This window comes from Symsagittifera roscoffensis, chromosome 10 (assembly GCF_963678635.1).
Source record: "Symsagittifera roscoffensis chromosome 10, txSymRosc1.1, whole genome shotgun sequence".
NCBI lineage: Eukaryota > Metazoa > Xenacoelomorpha > Acoela > Convolutidae > Symsagittifera > Symsagittifera roscoffensis.
The window spans coordinates 10,051,588-10,074,941 of record NC_087071.1 but is presented as its reverse complement, the minus strand read 5'-3'; positions in this window follow the sequence as shown (position 1 = coordinate 10,074,941).

The following is a 23,354-nucleotide window of genomic DNA, read 5'->3' as shown; positions in this document are numbered from 1 at the left end:
TTTATTTTTTTTCAACAATTACATAGTCAAAAACACAACCCATTTCTAACAAAGGATAAAAAATGAACCTCGAACGACCACGAAAATTGTCAAAAAAAGAATGAACAAAACCCTCAAACACAAAACAAATCATGAATTCTAACAAATCGTAATAAAAACCATTTTTGAAAACTTCTACAATCGACTGCAAATCGCCGTTCTGAGGTGGTCCATTTTTCTTATTCAGTTGCACCATGATCCAGTTTAGTCTGCTGAACATACACCGGCTCTTTTGTTGTGTTTTATCATGAATGACCAAATAATTGTCGATTAAAAAATACCAGCTTTTGCTCTTATTGTGTTGTTCATGAATATATACCTTCAAACTTGTGTTGAAAAAAATTATATTCAGCATTACGTGACGCCATGATACAGCTAATCCGATTTTATAAAACCACCGTCGTCCTACCGGCAGGGTTTTTTGTGTACTAAATTGTCTTCTATTTTATTTTGATTTACCCTAAATCCACAATTTTCATACCATTTTTCCATAATTCAGGAAATAGGGTACGTAATATCACCATCGGCCCCCTGGCTATATCAGTATTTAAAAATGTCATACTATCATGGCTATATCAGTATTAAAAATTGTCATAAAAAAGTGGAAAAATTGTCATACTATCATCTCTTTCATATAAAAGGAAGAATGGTCATACTCATCTCTCTATTTCCACAAAGTACGGAAAAGCGTGAAGTCTCTCCCATTCGTTAATGCATCTGTGTAAGAACCTCATATTAAACCTTTGAACTATTAACTTAATAGTAACGTAACAAAAAATTAATTTGGTAACATTTTTGACATTTAAAATTGGAACTAAAAGTTTTCTCGAATATATCCAAACAGCGGAAAGACAGAATTTTTAGTAAAAAGTGACTCTTTTGTTCCAAAATTTTGTGGTTGAGTTTTGAACTTTTTTGCCAGTTTTTAACGTTTTTTCAGCAAACGAAACTTCATGTTCGCCACTAAAAGATTTCCACTAAGCGTTCTTGACATTTAATGTTTCAAAACTTAATTTTTTTCTCAAATAGTACCAGCTAAAAGGAAGGCAGAACTATTAAAATAACTGAAAAATGACTAATTTGTTTCATAGTTTGTAATTGAAATTTTCACTATTTGTCAGTTTTTAATATTTTGTCAAAGGAAAATATTTCAGTTTCGCAACTAAAGGTTTTCTTGAATAAGAAATATCTGATATAGCCGAAATATAATTCAATATCCGAGATCTATTACAGTTAGTTGATTTGTTTTACAGTAGAAAAGAGACAGTTTTTCCATCTTGCAAGAATCTTGAACGAAACTATCTGGATTCTTAGAAAAAAGATTCAGAATTGTGATTGAAACAATTCATTTACAGGTTTTTCACACCTTTTGATAATTACTTCATGCGTTAAATCGTTTTGTGATCAGAATTGCTGTTGTGTGGACGTTTGAAATTTACCATTTGCTACGTCATTTATTATAAAAATCATCCTCAATTTTAAAACTAGACATTGTGGACAAAATAATAGAGCTTATCGCTATTTTTGGAAACTTAACGTTATCAAGAACACTAAAAATTTTCTTCAGTTTCTAATTCAGTCGAAAAAATTAAATGGATCAAAGTCGTCTAGGACAACGATTTTGTTTTCTTTCGGAGCTAAATTAAAAAAATGTAACCCTTTCCCTAAAAGGCAGAAATTTCTTAAATCAAAAATGCAGTGATTCAGTGATTGAAAGTCGTGGCCGTTATTTTATAGCTAAAAAACCCATTTAACCTTCAAAAAAAGTTGTTATAAACCTGGGCCTACATAAAAAAATATTTAGTTTGTTGTTTTTCATTTTAGTGAGATAGTCAATCTGGACTATCAATAGACAAAAAAGCTTTTGGGAAGTTTATGTTTGGGGAAAGAACGTCTTTTGAAAATGTTTAACCTTGGAAATTTTATTTTGCAAGTCTATCAAAAAATTTAGATAAAATTGGGAATAATGTCACAATGGGCGTTAAAGAAGCTTGAAAGATTTTTGCGGACGAAAAATTAATTTGAGTGTTTCAGGCAAAGTTATAAACTTCTATTAAACATAAAAAAAATTTTCAAAGTTGAAAATGCCTTTCGAGAATCAAACCAGCATGAGAATAACCATTTAAATTAATTTTTCTTGGGTAATATTCATTTAATCTGCATTTCGGAAATCAACCTTGTAAAGAAAAATAGATAAATTACTTCTCCCTGAAGCAATATAGAGGGAAGAATAACAACTTGTTTCTAAGATGGAATGTTGATCTAAACGAAATTGAGCAATTAACACATCTCTGTTTTTAATTTAAGTAAAATTTAGCGAGATCTAGGTTTGTAATGCTTAAGGAGGGGAAGCGGTCGTTGATCCAAAACTCTCTCTCTCTCTCTCTCTCTCTCTCTCTTTCTCGCTCTCTCTACCTTTGTCTTCTCTTGATTCTGGTCTTTTCTCTGTTAATACGGTACTTAATTTTCGTTTTCCAAATTACTTGTGAACTTGCGATTATAACAAAAGTGCGTAGTTTTTGTTAATGAATTATGTGTAATATACGTATTCACAGGAGTTGATGTTTCATCCTCAAAAAACGTAACTGTATTGTGGCAAATAGCTCGTTTCGGTTATTGTGGCAAAATGTTGAAATTCGATGAAATGCGGTCGAAACGAAAAAAATTTCAAGCGTTCGCTCATTTATAGAGCAAAACGCTTCAGTATACAGGAGAGGAAAACTAAAGGAAACCAATTGTTATTCCGACTTTGGAGGAAAGTGACGGAGTGTTTGTCCTCAAGGGAGTTTTTCTCTCCAGACAAATATCGGCTTAATAACTAGCCAATTTTGACAAAACTTTCTTCGATCAAATAAAAAGGTACTATTTTTGGGCTTTTTTTTTTAAAAGATAAAAGTTATTTCACCTGTGATCAATTTTCGTAAAGTTTGTCAATTCGGCCAATTAACGACAATTATTGTGCGAGAAGTTTCGTGCTATTAACGCTTAAACGGAGCTTTAATCCGTCTTAGAAATCTCTCCAAATTTAACTTAGGCATGCTTCTTTAGGTGTTTTTAATAGTTTGATACGTGCAAAAAACCTCATTTAATTTTTCACATTGCGTGTGGGGGACGTTTTTCAACAAAAAAGTTTTTAATTTTTTTTTGGTTTCTCCATCAAATTTGTAAAAGCGGCCGAAACTTTCCGGATTTCGCACTGATAAAAGCAGTCTTGTTTTTATTACTTTGAATTTTTTCTCTCTGAGATTGTTTTCTTCAAGAAAAAACCATGAAATTGGTTTGTTTTTTGGCTGATCTAATTTATGCAGCAAAATTTTAAAAACTAAGGACCATAAGCCCTTTACAGTAAAAGAACAAAAATCGTAAACTTTCGATATGGTAAACTTTGAAATTTTTTCTTAATTGTGCAATTTAAGACCACTTCTTCTCGCGCATTTTATCGTTGAAAGCATTAAAGTTATCACAACAAGAAGAAACTTTGACATGATTTGAAAGTGATTTCAGTATCGAAGTATTGCATGTTTTTCTACCATTAGCTCATAGCTCCTCAATTATTCTCCTTCATCATTTGTTGAAACATAAGTCAGTCGTGAAGACGTTGTAAGTCAAGTAAATTTGCGAGGTTACCTTTTTCAGTTGCCTTGTTATATCAACGAAAAAATGAAACTAAGTATTATCAGTTTGCTTATTCGGATCATGGTCCCCAAACAAAGTGAAATAGCTTTTGAATTCTGCTCTTCTTACTCAAGATTACGTAGCAGATTATGTATGTGACCCCAAAAACGGTTCATTATTGAGTTGTTCCATAGAGCCGATGCCCAGCTCTTATAATCCTGATATAGAGCGCATTAAATATTTAGATTTTTTTTTGCCATGAAAACCACTCAATTTTCTCCTATGTTCAAAAAATTTTGCCCTCGTACAAATGGATCGCAGCAGGAAGGTGTTTCGGTAGAATTTAATCGGATGAAATGTAAAACATTGACCCCAACTTACCGTGCGTTTGATGACATGCTTATGTTGCAAACCGACAGGAACGAGATCCAAACTAGATTTTGTTATTGATTATTATTTAGATATATTATCCCTATAAAATATTGATGCTAACCAATCATACTCCATCAAACTAACAACCCACTTATTTGTTAGTGCTGCAATTACTTGTAATTTCAGCACCAGAGAGATTTGAATTTAACTTAGAAGTTAGTTAGCTCTCCAAGAGACCGACTCGTAGCAAAACCAGTATACTTTAGATCTATTGAGACTGAGGGATATAAGAGTGAGATTAAGATCAGTATTAGACTAAGAAGTTGCACGAATCTATCCGGCCGAAAAAAAAGATAGCATGACGAGCAGACGGTGTACCCTATCTAAAATTACTCTATGAGTTAGACCCTCGAACTAAACTCATCTGGTGCGACCAAAAGTCTCGAAAAAGACCTTGAACAACTTAGATTAGAACTAACAAGACATTAGATTAGAATTAGAGAAAAACATTTTGAAAATTTTACATGACAACATTTTAATTGAAATGTCTCTAGGACTCAATAGATCAGAGCCAATATTCCGAACAAAACGAGAACTACCCGGTATTGGAAAAAGACCCCGGACAAGAGACGATTTACGACTACAAAAAAACCTACCAATAAGTTTTGTGGTCGTACGTCAAAAGCCAACTCAAACATTTATATTTAGATTTCCATTTACTGATAATATCTTTGAATAAAAGTCTTCAGCGATCATTAAAGGCGCTAAGCCTAATAATTTTACAATCAAGACTGGTAAAAACATCTCTAGCCGTTCTCCTCAAAAATATGCAGTAAAGTTAAAATTTCCTGGAAAGATTTTTCATTGATATAAAATTTAAAAAATTAGTTACTATAAAAAACAAATTTTTAATATATATAAATCATCTCTTCGGCCCAACTTCATCCCTTAAAACATCACAGCAAACTTTAAAACTACTAACATAATCAAAACTAAAACTTAATTTTTTACTTTCACTTAAATTTCTATCTAAATTATCAATGCTTATCCTTTTTTACTTAATTTAAACTTATTTGAACAGATCATCAAGGATCTGAATCTAAATTTCGTTTAAATTAATTTAAATTAAATCAATTTTATATCCTGATCATCAAGGCTTATTATTGGATCAAAGAGAAAAATTTTGTCCTCCCCCTCACAATTTACAAAGTGTCTAACGACTTCAAACGTCAATTCACTATCCAACCCCTACTCAAGACCCAGGACTAAAAGAAATTTTTCAAAAAATTAACCATTCGAAATAAGAAAAACAGTGAAGAACTTCGGTTATTCATCCTTCACTCGATCCCCCCTTTTAGCTGACACAGATCACACTCAAACATAGTAAGTTTAAAATAGTACCTAATGAACTACTTGTGTTCTAAATATACCTGAACCTTGTGGATCGATTTACTATTCTCCAACCCTTGATCACAAATCACTACCCCTAAGTAAAATTAAGTATTTTAATACCTTAACTTGAATTAGTCACGAGAAAGTAACAATCATAGTTAAGAGTAAGTAAGTTAACACCTTAACTTAGACTAGCGACGAGAAAGTAAATGTCATTCATACCTACTTTTCTCTCCAACCCTACAATAGATGACCCAAAACAAGCTAAACACGAAAAATTGTAAGAATCAGCAGTTTAAGACAAAAAAATCACTAATCCCAATCTTGAATTCGTCATCCTAAACCTTATGTCAAGAGACAATATAGGAAATAAACAAACAATTGAACTACACAACTGTATAATTAACGACAAAAGATACGATCTTATAATCACTCCACATTGACAAACAATAGGATACATAAGATCAAATCGACACACACTTAGAAAGAAAATCATAAGTAAACAAAAACAAATTAATCGAAAACGATTTTCAAAGCGGAGAAACGCAGTCTCCGAATCAGGAATCAGTGAACACAAGAACTTTACAAGCTAAAAGACTCGACATATAAAAATCACCAAATTAACAATCAATTGTTTTTTTTTTACTCAGAAACTAAATTACAGTCATCAATGAAAGGAAAACGAAATTAAAAAAAACATACAAAAATAAACCCGTGCGCTTATACAATTGGAATCAACCATCAAATTACATTGAAACTTACACAATAACAGTCATAAAACACAAAAATGACTCAAAAAGAAGACCAAGAAAAAACCTCCATGCTCATCTTTTTTTGTAAACCCACTAACTGAAGATAGAGGACAAACACAATTTTGTCAAAATCTAATCTCAAATTTATTTGAAACAGGAAATATTCCATGTAAAAGAGAATTCCCATAAATAAAAATCAAAAGACAACTCGTTGATAACTATCTAAAAAGAATATGTAACATCACACAACAGTACGGAATCTATACCATAGAAATCAGTTCACCAAAAACATTTCATGGTAGATGTCTACTTCAAACAGACAATGTAGATTTAGAATTTTCAGTCGTTTTCACAGGATACATAGAAAATACACAACACCAAAAAAAAACAAAGAACAACTTTAATGTTCACTAACGATGTATTTTCACTTATTTATAGTTATTTATCTATACTAGAACAAACAGAGTCTCAAGGAGATTCACAGGTCCAAACGCAAGACATACAACTGTAAGAAACCAAATTGCTGCATTCTCCGAATTTTTAAACACAATCCGTGAAAATTTAACAAGTAACGAAATCTCGCAACATGTTAAACACGGTTTACAAAAACTACTAGCATGGTTTATAATTGATTTTTTTTACGCATTTCTCAAGCAAGAAGAAGTTTTAGACCTCAAAATACAAATGATGAAGCTATCTTAGCAGAACAATCAGATTATGTTTGGGACCCTGAATGGTCTCATATTTTGTTTGTAAACATACCAACAGATCAAGTCAAGTAATAAGGAAATATCAAGTCAAGCAATTAGCACAATTTCTAATCATAAAGGTTATGTTAAAGTATACCCACTCACAGTTGATGCGACACCTTTAAACTATAAATCATTTTTACCCGATAGAAAAGGAAACAATAGTTTAAATCAACCCTCATACGACAAGAAAACCTAAACGGAACTAAAAATATTACACAAAAAGATAATCTAACTCCATAACATTTTGTAAGTGAAGAAACAGTTTAAGCAATAACAACAATAGCACAACAAAGTATCTCACCTATAAACCTAAATCTTACAATTCCTAGACCAAAAAACACAACATTACTACATGTAACATTACAATCTACGAATAAACTTTCCGTTGTTCCAAAACATACCCAATGGATTATCAAACATTTAGACCAAAGGTGAAACCAACACAAAAACAAAGAACATCCTATAGAAATAATTTTGCAGAACATAATTACAAATACGTAAATAGATCACACTTATTTGAACCCTCTCATACAAACACTCAGAACCATTTATTCTCACAAAGCCAAAATTTATATTAAACATCGTCAAACTCAAGGAATTTTATTGACTACCTACAAAGTTCACAAGATCAAAGTGAAAATTGTTCATTTTTTCAGCAGTACAAAAATAATAAAAAACGAAACCATATTAGACATCGAACACTTTTTTATAATTCTAATTATTTTCCATCAGACGATGAAGAATTGTATTATCAGATTCATCAACGATTTTTCTCAAAACCAAAGACCTCGTTCTTACAACATAGATCAACCAGTTATTTTGAACTATATACACGAGAAGAACAAATAAGACAACTTAGACCAATTCAAACATCCCAGAAAAATAACTTTCAACCACAAAACCCAGGTATTACACAATCCTATCAACCAACTCAAATGCGTAATGAAATTCCACTACCATATTTTTTACAGCAACATGAAATCACAAAAAGTCAACTTACGAATTTATCACAAATGCCAAATGCCGCAGAATCACCACAGATGACTATGAGTCTATACCTAATGGATGGATCATCAATATCATCAATCAAACCGCTAATGGTTTTCACAGGCACAGACCCTGAATACTCTGTAGAAGATTATCTGAACGCAGTCACAGCAATTTTAATTTTAAAAATAGGACCTGAACCAGTAAATATGCCACTTCATCAAAATTAGGTACATAGACGCACAGCGTTAATCCAAACCACACTTGATGGCGCAGCCCAAAAATGGTTTTCAGTTTTACTTATTGATATGAAATCAGATTGGAAACGATTCAATCAAGAATTTTCAAAAATGTTTGATTCTGTAAGAAACAAACAACATCAAAGAGGGTTATGCCATGAAATTCGTAGAATACCAAATGAAATGATTATACAACTCGCAATAAGAATTGAAACACTAGTCCGAAAAGCATTTTCTTTAAACACTCATGATTATGGAACTACAAAAATTACAGAAATTTTAATGATGATTCTAACAACTCAATTACAAGTATAGCAATCAAAAGGAGAGCACTAGATAAAACACAAAATCTCAAGCTACAATATCTAAATAATATACAAACTACTACTTTACAATTAAATAATATACAAGACTTAGATACAGATTTATCCAAAAAAATTACTGAAATTTTAAAGGTAAACCATCTTTCAAAAAATGGTGTAACTATTGCCGAAGATATGGACACAGCATTGCTAAATGCAGACAAAAACAGCAAGACATCCAAAATAAACCAGAAAAGTACAGAGAACCAAACAAATCATTTCATCAGTACATGAAAAAAGATCAAAATTTAGCTAATAAAAATTTTCATAGTAACAATAGTTCTGGAAAACTACTTCCAAACAATTCAAATTATTCAAGAAACCAATCACCTCATAATTCTAACTACAGAGGAAGATCACCAAACCGAAGAAATTTACGTAATTTCTCACAAAATAGGTATAGACAATCAAATAGTCGACATAACCAGTATCGAAATAACTATTCACGATCAAACTCAAACCGACCAGAAAGTTCGTTTGAAACCAGTTCCCAGTCACACTCTAGGATTGGACACTAATGCATTGATAGATCAAGAAGTTCCTCATACAATAGATTTAGGGTCATTTCCAACAATAGGAATAGAAGCTACTCAAATAATCGAAATCAACGAGTATACCAGAATAATAGATCATGAGATTATTCTAACAACAGACCAAAGTATCAAAGATCTAATTATAACAACTATCAAAATAGATCACGCGATAACTAACAAAAAATTCGAACTATAAAAATAGACAAAGGAACTACTTTCAATCACCACACAGAAATAACACAAGTTATCCAGATTCTCAAAACAAATAAAGAAGCAACACACCAAAACGTCACAGACAAATGAATCAAATATAAACGACTGAAGAATTTAATTCAGACCCCCCTGGTATGGACAATACACAAAACGCCAAATTGCAACTAAATCAGATCAGTTGCGAATCCACAGACAGTGAAAGCGATACAGAAAAAACAATCTCAGTTTACATGATAAAAATTGAAAATGACTACGAACCTCTTATCTATGAATAATTTATACATTCCAATCTTTATGAAAATCATGACCACTTTCTTTTAAATTAATATACAAGACCTATAAATAAAAACAAAACAATAGAGGAAATAGTAGAAAACGTAACGACACTACTGGAACCTAAAGAAAAACCTGTACCATGTTCTAGTACAAATCACATCGAAGCGTACCAAAAGAATCATCAAGGGAAAAAATTGGACAGTTCCATTCCTCTTACAAATTCCAAAAAGTAAAAGAACTTCAACCACCAGATCTCGAAATTGATTCTTTTATAGATTCCGGAGCAGAATCAAATATCATCAACATTCCTACATGGAACGAACTCAAAATTTTACATCCGAAATTAATAGCTTTAAAGATAGCAAGCAGATTAGCCACAGCACAAGGCTCAATTTTAACAAATTACGGAAAAATCCAACTTTTCCTTGTTCCAACTAAAACACTGGAACAAAACAAAATTTTTGAATAAACCATTAAAAAACATTCTATATCACAGATATAAAACAAAATATCATCGGAATTCCAATTATCACTAAATATAGACCAACTATTAATAAATTAGACAGCAAAATTGAAATAAAAATATAAATATACAAGAACTCAATACACCACTTTAAAATTTTTCCAAAGAATGAATAAACAACCACCGTTTTTCTCAAAATTTTACTCTGTTTATAATAAAGAACGAAAACGTCTAAAACCACTTTCAGGTTACATTCATGATTTCCCGATCAAACAACTCATCAATATGACAAAAAGAAAAGTTCGAAATCAGACATCATTTCTTTACATGTCTATGATAATTCACCATACAAAATAACCCTACCTCTAGGACTCTTAGAATATTGTGAAACTAACGCAACAACTTCTCACACAAAAGAAGTAGCGTATAGAGTAAATAATTTTTTACAACTTTTAGATATATGCGAATCAACCTTTCTTGTTTTAGAATTGTCAAAAAATAAAGTAACAAGAATTGAAAAAAGAAATAAAGACTACTTCACAAGAACACCTTATTTTAAACCAGCATTTAAAATACCAAAAAATATACAGAAGAACAACAAAAATTCTTGACAATTTTAAGTTTTCAGTATTCTCAGATAAACAAATTGATTTTGAACAATTAGCCAATTTACTATAAAAATACCCAAAAATTATGACACATCTAAATTTGACGTTGGAAAACTAAATTCACCACTACACCCACCTTTGAAACCTGATGCAGTTTTCAAAAAACAAAGAGCAAGCAAAGTACCAATTCATTTACACGATAAATTTAATTGACTGCTCGACATATTAGAAAAATATCAAATCGTTTCTCCACCAAACAAAGGGTTTTTTTTTGCCAAAGGAGAATCATTAAAAAAAGTTCTAGATGCTAGGTATCTCAAATCACCTATTGATGAACCTAAATGTAATTGGCCAATTGAACCAATTCAAGTAATTTTACCAAAGATAAACGGTAAATATTTCACAACAGCAGACAGGAATAGTGCTTATAATCAAATGCCGTTAGATGAACAATCACGACGATTAACTCAATTTGTTATCGGAAACCATTAAAATGAGTTCAATAAATTTTTCTATAGCATATCAATAGGACCAGCAGCTTTCTCAGCATTCATGAGTTCAAACTTTCAGACCACTCATTTTCAAATAATATGCGATTACATACTTAGGCGATGTTTTTATGCAATCACAAACCAAAGAAAAAAGGTTCGCTGTTTTAGAAAAATATCATTAAATATTGCAAAAAGAAAACATGAAAGCAGGCCCAGTTATATCACAGTTTTTCTTAACACGATTAAAATTTCTTGGACACGTTATAGAAAGAAACACTATAACCCCAATAGAATCACCCTTAGATGCAATCCAAAAATTTCAACCAACTTTTAACAAAAAAAATCCAAGAATAATCCATATTTGTTGTGTTTGCTTTTGGCTGTTTTTCTTATTTAATGGAGATATGATTTCATACTAATCTAAAATGTCAATTAATCTATTAACTTTGTCGTGTAAGTGGATTGGTACTTTACTTGCTCTTTGTTGTTTGAAAATTAAGTCAGGTTTCAAAGGTAGATGTAACGTGAATTTATTTTTCCAACGTCAAATTTAGATGTAGCATAAACTGTTGGGTATCCTAATAAAAAATCGGCTAATTTTTCAAATTCAATCTGTGTTATCTGAGAGTGTTCAAAGTTGAACATTGTCAGAATTTTTTGTTGTTCATCTGTATAGTGTTATATTTTAAATGTTGGTTTAGAACAAAGTGTTCTTGTGAAAAATTCTGAATTTTTTTCTCGTTGCTTATTTTTTTAAAATTGATAATTCTTCGTCAAGAATTCTTGATTGGCATATATCTAATAATTGGAAAATAATTTTTACTCTATAGACTACTTCTTTTGCAGGCGAAGTTGACGCGTTTGTTTCACAGATAGGAGTCCTAGAGGTAGAGTTATTTTATATGGTGAGATATTATTTACATGTAGAGAAATAATGTCGGAGTTTGAGTTTTTCATGTATTTTATGGATATTAAAATTTCTTAAGTAAAAATGTCTTTAAAATACAACTCATTTTAAGATCCTTCTACAACATTCTTAGAGAAAAAAATAATATCGAATGGACAACAGAACACCAAACGCGATTTGAAGAAATCAAAAAAACTTCTCACAGAAAAAATTTTAAACACAATTCCAGATTCTGATCGACCAAATTATAATTGTGCGATGCTTCAAATTTTGGCATTCGTGCAGCAACTTTACAATCTCACAATGGAACAAAGAAAATGAATATAATTTTAGTAAATTCTCGACTATTTACACAAGCTGAATTACGAATCTCTACTCTTATGCTAGAATGAACAGCCATAATATATACTCTGACAGAATATGAATTTTTAATAATTGGATCAAAACATCCAACAGTTTTGTTTACAGATCATAAACCCATAATCTTTCTATTCACATTAAAATCAAACCCAGACCCTAGATTTTACAGTTTTCATTTAATTTTAATGAAATTTCCCAACTTACACATAGTATCGACAGCAGGAGAAAACCTTGCATTACCCGATACTCTCAGTAGAAATACACCACTGGAGTTTCTAACAAAAAAAAACAACAGTCAAAATACCTTAAAATTTTAAATTCTATCTTGCGAAAGATGAAACTTCACCACAATTAGAATGTAAATATGCAGTAAAAATATGCAGATCATCACAAAAAAAACAATCTTCAACACTTTCCACTATATTTAGATTGTCAGTACAATCACTATGAAGTTGATTTACTAGCTTATCTACGTTTTAACTAATCTCACACTCAAATTGGTTAAAAATAACACTCATTAGACAATAACCACATTAAGAAAGACTATTTTTCTTTAATAGAAAAAGAAAATTTATCAGGCCCATTGAATATCGATTCAAAACACACGATAAATCAAGTTTGTAACCTCCATGACCCACTTGACACAGTACCCCTACCAAAGATAGAAGTTGAAAATGTTTTTCTACTAACTACAGAAAAATCACATAGAATTATTACAAAATTATCAAAACCTTGACCCAGTCATTAGACAACTGCAATTTTGGCACAAATATAAAACTAAACCAAGCAAAGCAGTTAGTACAATTTTAGAAAACAAAACACTTCTTAGATATCTTAAACATTTTTTTAATACTTCCAAAAACGATAACACAGATGTTTTAGAATATCAAACACCTGATTTCAAAGTACCTTGTCTACCTTTAAGTATGATGTTAATAGCTTTTCATACTTCACATACACTACACACTAAAGGACAATCAAGATCAGAAAAAACGTACTCCAATTTTATTCAAAGTTTTTTTTTCTTCCAAATGCCCCAAATTGGATCAAAGTATTATGCATTAATTGTATTACATGCCAATTAAATAAACCCTACCCAAGTCAGAAACAAACTGCACGAAAACAATATTTTGAAGGACAAAGTCTATAATTCAATCATAGAATCTCATTTGGTACCAAAGGACCAGTATCATCATCCTCAGAAGGAAACTCATATATAATGGTCAATGTTGACGCATTTACACACTACGTAGCACTCAACTCAGTACCCCATTGTAAGGATTATTATGCATATACAACACTCTACCAACATTGGACAGCCAAATTCGGATTACCCGAAATACTAGTTACAGACAATGGCACTGAGTTTGTTAATAACGAAATTATCACACTATGCCATCTATATAGTATTAAACATGAACCACAAACATCTCACGCACCTTGGACTAATGTCTTATTCGAATGTACAAACCGTTCATTACAAGAATATCTCAGATGTATCATTAATGGAAATGACACGCGATACGCTGAATGGTCAAAAGATGTAAGGATACTACCCTTATCTTATAATTCACAAATTACAACAACTTTAGGAATGTCACCATATGAAATGATATTTAACCAAAAACCACGAAAACCGAAAATGTTTAGGGCAAACGCCTCTAAAAGTACACAAGGTTATTGCCAACCGAATAAAGACTCAATATGTTATAATTTACCACTACATACCCACGATGAAGACCACTTGCACCACCACTTGCACCATCCACTTGCACCACCCCAAAATTTGCCGGTACACATACCAAATGGATTTTAAACAGAGATAAAAAACAATGAAATTTATCAAAGAGTAACAAAGAAATACTCACAAAGACAAAAAATAAATACCCAAATTAATTCACGATTCACAGCAACCACAGGCTTAAAAGTAGGAACATTTGTTTTAATTCCAAATTATAAAACACAAAAAGGAATCTCCAAAAAATTACAACCACTTCGAAAAGAACCCTATCAAATAATTGATAAACCCACTGATGTGACATACAAACTTATAAATTTAAACAAAAAAGAAAGTGTCCAAAATTGAAATAATCTATGACCCCATTACCCAAAAGAGGTTTTAGGGTAACAGATTATTTACTCCGCGAATTAACTCAAATATATTCTTTCGCAGGATTGAAAATTTTTCAGAATAATTCAGACGTTGAACAAAATCAAAACGCTAAGATATATCTGACTCCGAAACCACCACACCAAAATAATTATTTTCTCAAACACCTCCTCAATTAGAAACTAAAACATCTCAAAAAGAAAGGAAAAACAGGAAATTAATTTAAAAAATTCTACCACAGGATCAAAAAGAAAAATTAGAACTTAGAGAATCATCACGACTACAAAATCAGCCACGAAAAAATTGTGGAACAGTCATTCCACAGTATTAAATGTTGAAGAAAATTGAATTTCAAAAACAACTTCATTTTTATTTAACAATTTCACCTCTTTAAAATCTTTTTGAACAACAGTACATTTTCCTAATTTCATGCTGAAAGCCTCTTGAGGAAATCTAGTTCAAAAAGTAGAGCCAATAGAAACCCTTCCGAATCATCACCTCATTTTAAAGACACGACTTTATTAGCCGACAAATAGTAACCTCCGAACGTATCTTTAACTATAACTTCAAGTCCTACAGGTCAAAAATAAGCAAACGGCTACAGTATGAACTGAAATAAAAAAAATCTAAATTTACAACCCTCCCTATCAAGTAGTACAAAGATCAACAATATTTTCCGAACTCAGACCTCAAGAAACCTCCAGGCAAAATTATTAAATTAGCATAAAGATCAAATTGCCCGAGATCTTTTAGCTTAAAGTACAAATATCTCTTAGATACCCCCACTTATACAATAAATAAAAACAAAATTACAAAGAGCTTTTCGACACTCTAAAATTTTCCCCCAACAAAAATTGAAAAAACCCAACCCACTTGTCAGAAAATCAAAAAAATTTCCGACCACACCCGAATTTAGCCTCGAAAAAAAAATCGACAGAACGAATCATTTCTTAAATGCTTCTTTCTGCGACAATCAACAAATTCAAACAGCTATTTTCAAACTTTTTCATAAAACTTTCAACAATTTTTTTTTTTAAATTTTTTGTAAAATTTTCAGCCGATATCTTAGAAACTCTAATAATTTTTTGCAACCTTTTTCAAATCTTTTTTTCCCTATTCCAAGTTTATATAAACATTGACAAAGTCCTTGATCACCTCCATAGGTACGATAATTTAATAAATTTTTAAATGTTTCAACACCTATTTAGTAGAACCGATGTTTTTCTACTTTTCATAATTTTTCTCACGCCTTTGACATCACCCATAATGACATTATGTAATTGTATAAAAAAGCAACCATCACATTTGCGTTAGCAAATATACTAATAATTCTTTTTATTGAAGAATATTATAGCAAACATAAAATAAACACATAAGCTACTCAACAACCACCACACCAGTCCCCGCCGACAAAATCCCAAGAACCGCCAACAACTACAACAAAACTCAAAATCTCCAATCATCAACACGCATTTCTTTTCAAGTCAATCCAGACAAATTTGAAGAAAGACACGCACGATTATCCGAACCATTAGAATCAGTTGTTCGCCAAGCACCTTTAAGCGAACCACTTTACAAACCAAACTATAACATTTCCCCCTCTCCAACAGTATCTTAATAGAGTACGACACATAAGTCAAAAACAAAAAACACTTGAAATAAATAGACAAATTAAACACCCGAGACGAAGAAGAAATTTTCAAACTCCCAGAGTTCATTTTAATAAACCTCAAACACCAACACCAAACCCGTTAAACCTTTCTAGTAGCACACTACCAGATACTCCCCCAGGTGCTTCACAACAAAGCACTTCAATTATACAAATATACCATTCGATTACTTAGGTTTTTTTCCCACACCGGAACAAATCCGAGAAAACACTTTTGATAGCCTAGCAACTACAGAACGTATCCCATATTGGGTAACACACACGTACACTCAAGGTGAACCAAATTTAGTAAGCAAACCAATTGGCGTTTCATCCGATACAACATTATCAATATTGCCAGAAACACTATCACTACCCTCAACACCTTCTTGAATATCACCAACACTTTTTCCACTAAATTTTGACGCTCGATATCAAGCACAGTTATCTAATAATACACCCTTACGACTAGATTGGAATACATTTGTAGCACCTCCTTCATTATCTGGTCAACATCATGAAGTTGTCAACATCAAGAAGATTACACAACTGGGCACTAAACCGATTACAGTGCCGACACGATATCCACAAAGACATTCAAGAACATAACATACAAATACTACAACAAAATAGTCTAACACTCGAATTTGAAATCAAGTAAGACTAAATAATATCGTTCAACATCCATTCCCCCAGGACCCTCCAAATAAAACAGCTCTATTTTTACCTCCCCCATTTATAACAACAGAAACAATCTACTAATAGGATAGATACACTAAAAAGACAATTGGACATATAATTTTTTATAACCCGTATTCAAGATTATCATACACATGTCCAATTTATAGATATTTACATTTCGACACGTTCTTTTTCTTATTTCTTTCCGAATCGAATTACAATTCTACTCCTCGCACAGGACCTCAGAATTTACTAGTCACACACTATGATTGTGAAGAAAATGAACAGAAAACACTACATAAATATGCAAAACATCAAGCAACAAAATGTGAATCCGACTCACAAGCTATAAAATAGACAAGATATCCACAAAAATATTCAGAAACATAACATCCAAATACTTCAACAAAATAGTCTCACACTTAAACTCGAAATTACAGTAAGACTAAATAACATTGTTCAACATCCTTATTCATTAGCCCCGCCAAATAGAACAGCTCAATCTTTACCTCCCCCATTTATAACAAGCAATTTATGAATACGATGGATATACCAAAAAGACAATCGGTTATATAGCTTTTTATAACCCAAAATCAGAATTATCGTACAAATGTATATTTTTAAAATCTTCTCATTTTAACACCTTTTTTTTCTAAATTTTTCCGATCAGAGTCAAAATCCGTTCCCTCGCACAGGCCCTCAGGATTTATTTGTAACAGACTACGATTGTGAAGAAAAAGAACAAAATACACTACATAAATATGATATAAATCAAGTAACACAATGTGAATCCGAACCACAAGCTATAGAAACCACGAACATCTTAGCTACACTATACTCAAAAGCACGAGCCACAACACTTATAGGATACAAATTCACAGCAACATTTTCCGAAAAGAATGAACCTTGTTCACAAGTCGCAAATGGAAATAAAAATGGATTAGATCACGAATCAAAATAATATCGAAAGACTTTACGATCTCAAACCTAAAGATTGCAAAAACAAAATTATCAGATTAAAAATAACATCAAACAAAAACACAAACAGAAAACTAGTAAACTTCCAAATTTCCCCGACTCTGCACATCAAGCCGAAGTGAAAAAAAAACCAAGGCCACATCCGACTAGACGAAAATTACCATATAATGGCTTACACGGGAGATTATTTTATGATCTTCACGATAAAAATTGGATACCACACATTGAAATTGATACGCACAACCCCTCGAACTGCAAAGCAGACACAAAAAGTATATCAAGAAATAATGTTTTTCGATTCAAAAATACAACATGAAAAAGTACAAGTAACGGGATATCTAAACGATGACACAATAATTTACCAAGGAATCAGACTCCCTTGCAAAAATGACCAATGATATTGTGATCCTACTACTCGGACACAAGCAACAATTGTCTGGTTTCCTGAAGACACTTGTACCATATTTCAAGTAGCAAAGATGCACGCCAGAATGATAAAACATCACAAAAATATTTTATTGAATTCATACTTTTCGAAAATGTAAGCACTGAAAAAATCAGACAAAGCAATTATAAACATTTAAAAAGTTTTCACCTCAAAGTATTAGAGCCATTGACCGAAACTCAAATATCGATCTAAAACCGATCGGCATATACTGTAAATCAGACACACAGCACCACACTCGTACACAACAATTTCAGGAACTACTCACAAAATAACACAATACAACGACAATCAATAGAACAAAATCTACGCAAGCTTGCAGAAACAGCAGGCTTTTCAGATGTTTACGCACAGGACTACATCGGTTACTTTAAAGAAACCAAAGATTACATTAATTTAATTGGCAAAAATTATAGACCACAAGATATGTCACCAATTAATTTTTTTAGTTTTGTAAATTTTAAAAACGAACTTTTAGCTTTTCTAGGATGGCCCTACTACATCTTAGAAAGATTGAATATATTATACGCAATATTTATTTTTATTGGATTTTTTTCTCACTATTAAAAAGAATCTACACAACATGTGCTATACATAAACAAATAAACTGACAACCAAGCGTAGTACGTAAACTTTTTGCAGGCTTTTTTGGAATTTTCAGAACATCAATAAAAAAAATACTTTTACGCACACAAATAAAAGAATACAATACAGAAGTATCAACCACACCAAATCCAAATGACGAATCACAAAACAACACAACTGCAACACCCACAGCAGCACATTTATGAAAACTTACATCAGTACCATCCATTATCATTAGTACCACGAAATTTTCAAAATTTAGCACTCACAGATATCATATTTTCAAGACCTAATTATATGCAAAACCCAATTCACCATATAGTGACACAATAATCTCAAATTGACGATACATATGAGCAAATAATCGAACAACCCACACCACGAACTTTCGTTCTCAGAACAACCATTTTCTTTAGCCAACGATGAGCCGCCAAGTTGGATCCCTACACCGCTGAATTTCCTACCCAGCCAACCTCCAAAAACTATCCCCATCATTCCTTTTTTTTGCTTTCCCCACATTTGAATCAACCCATGTTAACACTTCAACCAGCGTTGATTCTGATACTAATTCAAGTACCACACTTTATCACACAATTTCCCAATTCAAAAATCAGATCTAGAAACCCAAGACGAATTCGTTAATTCAGAACCCAGCCCATCTAAATTTTCCCAACCCCCATTTCAACCCATCCACTCACAAACCAGAAATGAACCTCCCTCAACACCCTTTCATTTTTCCCACGTGACACCCACATACTCTCCCTCCACAAATGAACGCTGAAACAACAGTTCCCCAGATGACATACAAATATCCAGTGGATATACCCAAATCACCCATTTTCCTCTCAACTCGGAACAGCACAAACATACATTAATCACTCTAACCACACAAATACTAAAGAATACCTTCAAATACGTTTACCCTCAATTCCCTAATATACATATGCTTATTCCGACCCTAACCAAGAACAACCAAACTACGTCGATGAGCATGTATTAATTCCCACTCTTCATTGGACATCACTTTATCACTTCTCGAACCCACTTTTTTATCACCAATTAACACACCACAAGAAAACAAAAATTGCGAAAACGACCTCTTTCGACTCACTACAGCACTAATTCCTAGACAATTTCCACACGTAGAATAGAAAAAATTATCAAAAACGTTCACCGCACCTAAAGCTAACAATTATTCCATCGAAAATTATGCTCATAACATCATCCGACCTAACCAAGATCAATTCCTTAACGACGATCAGTTTGCTAACCCGCAACTAACAGAAAAGTTTTTCATTCAAACATCTCATATCTTTACCTTCAGTTCATTAGATAAAAAACCTGATCACATTATTTCAGAAGCACTTTGTGATATCCAAGCTTATGAATCTTATTACAATAAATTTAACATCTTTCCAATGACCTTTCATCACTAACCCCAAAGAGCGTGATTTAAATTGTTCACACGACATCATGTTACGTACTAAACAAACACATACGTACACTTACTACAGATTTATACAAAGTCATTACACTTTGCATACACCATCACAACAACCTCACCATATAAACAATTCATTAACTCCAAAAACACTTCACCGTTTTTTCTTAACTTCACGTATTGTATTTAGGATACTAAATTTCAAGGCATCCCCCGCACGTATGATCCCGTCAACCAGATGTAAATATTCTGTCCCCTAACCAAAACCTTCAATGACGAAGAATCCCGCCCAATAATCGTCCCACATGAATTCATACAACCCATCGAGGCTTCAATTCTAGAATTTATACATAAGACTAAATACAGTCACAAGCTTTTTAACCTTATTCAAAATACACCGTATGAATTTTCACCCGGCACTGAAGAACTAAAAACCATTAGAGCACTTCAATTGCTTTGGCCACTACTTCAAACTAAAAACATCATTCGCTTTTTAGCAAAATTACTAACCACATCTGAATTCATTCACGACGTTTCTCTCTATGGATTCTTCCCCGACGATTAGGTAAAAATGAATTGAATAATTTAAAGTAACAAAATCAAAAGAATACTAACCATTTTTCATCAAGTGTTATTTTTTATTTAGCCTTCAGAGCACAATCATCTACAAAAAGAAAAACCAAATGAAAAACAGAAACTTTTTTTTTCATAATTTGAAAACTTCTTTTAACCAATCGCAATGAAAAAAGCATTAAAATTACCCCCAAACAACAATAAATTGATATATAAATTCTTTTCCCCAATGCAGTAAAAATAACTAAGATGAAAATAAATTAAAAACTTCAACCCCCACAAAGTAGTAAATTTGCAATTTCCAGTAGTAAAAGTATGCAAATGAAAGCAGTACTAAACTTTTTCAAGACGCTTCTTGATAATATTCACTCGCCTAAACTTCTATCCATAATCGCACAGCTCAGCCACGAAGAATTGTTTAAACTAGTGAATTACGTTTTAAATTTCACTGACAACAACTCCAACCGTTATTAACAAGTTTAAAATTTTTCTTTGACCCGGTTGGAAAGGAGTTATATAATAGTCCAAACTAAACAACGCAGCTTACTAAAGACCACAAACAACAACCTAACAGCATGACAAAGAAAAGAAAACCACCCAACGTACTCAAACTGGATTAAACGAGCTTAAGAACTGGATAATTTATTCTTTCGAAGACTATTCATAAGTCCAACAAAGTCTAAAGACAAACCCAAACTAAACAATTTGATTTTGAGAAAAGGACACAACCAAAACAACAAAAGAAAAAACCAGCAGTAAAAAAGACATAAAAGGTTAAAACAAAACAAGACCCCACAAAAAACTAGCATGAAATCATACCCTCACTCCTGGCCTAACCCGCCGTGCTAGAATCACGCTTTGTGACCCACTCCCAATTTTCGATGAGAGCTACCCAAGGGTGAGTAGTTTTTTAAAATTGACAGAGCTAAATGAAAACGCTTTTGTAAAAACTAATAAAAGATCATAACTAAAAACAGAAATAACAAAAAAATAATAATAATTGAAGGATAAAATGCAGTATATAGATTACGCATAGCCCAAAGACAAGCATCAGGAAACAAGACGACCCAAACACAATCAAACTACACCAAACTACAGAATGACTAAACACAACCGATGTGCTGCCTACAATCACAACTCAAAGGATTTAAAGTACGATTTGGCACCAGACCAATGGCCATCTCGATTTTCAAGTATACGTACAGATCCAAGTTACAAGGCTCCCCCTCCAAGCTCAGACTACACGCCATTCCCAAATGAGATCGAAACACAGTTCTCTACCAAAACGATCATAACAAACCATTTGGAAATCAGATTGATTTCCAGAAGCAACAGCAACAGTTGGCGGTCACAGTCATTGTCGAACGACAGACTATTATCGACGTTTCCAGCTTCCTGGGGCAGACGGATAAGTCAACCTTCTCCCAGAACGGAACTGAAATGATGCTCGCAAAATACAAACAAACATCATCCATCCTCCATTACAGATGAAAGTCAAAGAACAAAAAAAACTCTGTAAACCCCGGATGGGTGGAACCAGATCCAAACTAGATTTTATTAATGGTTATTATTTGGATATTTTATCCCTATAGGAAATTAAATGCTACCCAATCATTGTCCATCAAACTAACAACCCACTTTTTTGTAAGCGCTGAAATTACTTATAATTTCAGCGCCAGAGAGATTTGAATTTAACTTTTAACTTAGTTAGCTCTCCAAGAGACCGACTCGTAGCAAAACCAGTATACTTTAGATCTATTTAGGCTGAGGGATATAAGAGTAAGATTAAGATCGGTATTAGACTAAGAAGTTGCACGAATCTATGCCATGATTAACTTGAACTCAGTGAATGGTGGAGATATTGAAGCTATCAGCAGTTTTAGTTTTTTCAATTTAGTGGAAGAATTATATTTTTCCAACATTATTGTGAGAAGTAACAACACTTACATGAACGTGAAAGCATTCAGTTTCAGTGAGAGTAGTTCACTTTGACAAAGTTCAAGATATCTCATTGGTTTTGAAAATCCTTATCGCTATGAAGATGGTCTATACGAGCCTTCTGTTTTAGATGTAAATATTGCAGGAAACAAGTTCAATTTTCTGATAAGACCTGGCAATGGTGAATTTAGTTGGGAAATTGGTCACTTTTACCCAAAAATTTTTCAGTCTAAAAATTATACTTATATTTTTCTTCGTGTTAACTTTCTCATCGGTCCAAAATACCGCCACAAGGAAACTTTATTTAACTTGAGAAGAATATCTCGTATTCATTTGGGAAGATCTTTACTGATAATTGAATATGGAACTCTGCTGAATTGGGGTGGTTAGGGCTTTTTTTATTCAAGGTCATTTCTTTAGCTTTAGAGATGTTTCTTCATTCACAACTGGAAAATGCGGAGAAAATTCCTAATAATGATGCTTGCGTCGTTTAATTTAATGCATCAATATGGTTTTTACAGAGCAAAAGACAAGGTAGCTGCTTTCTGTTTATCAAACTCGTCAGCGTCAAAACCAATGCAAAAAAAATATTGG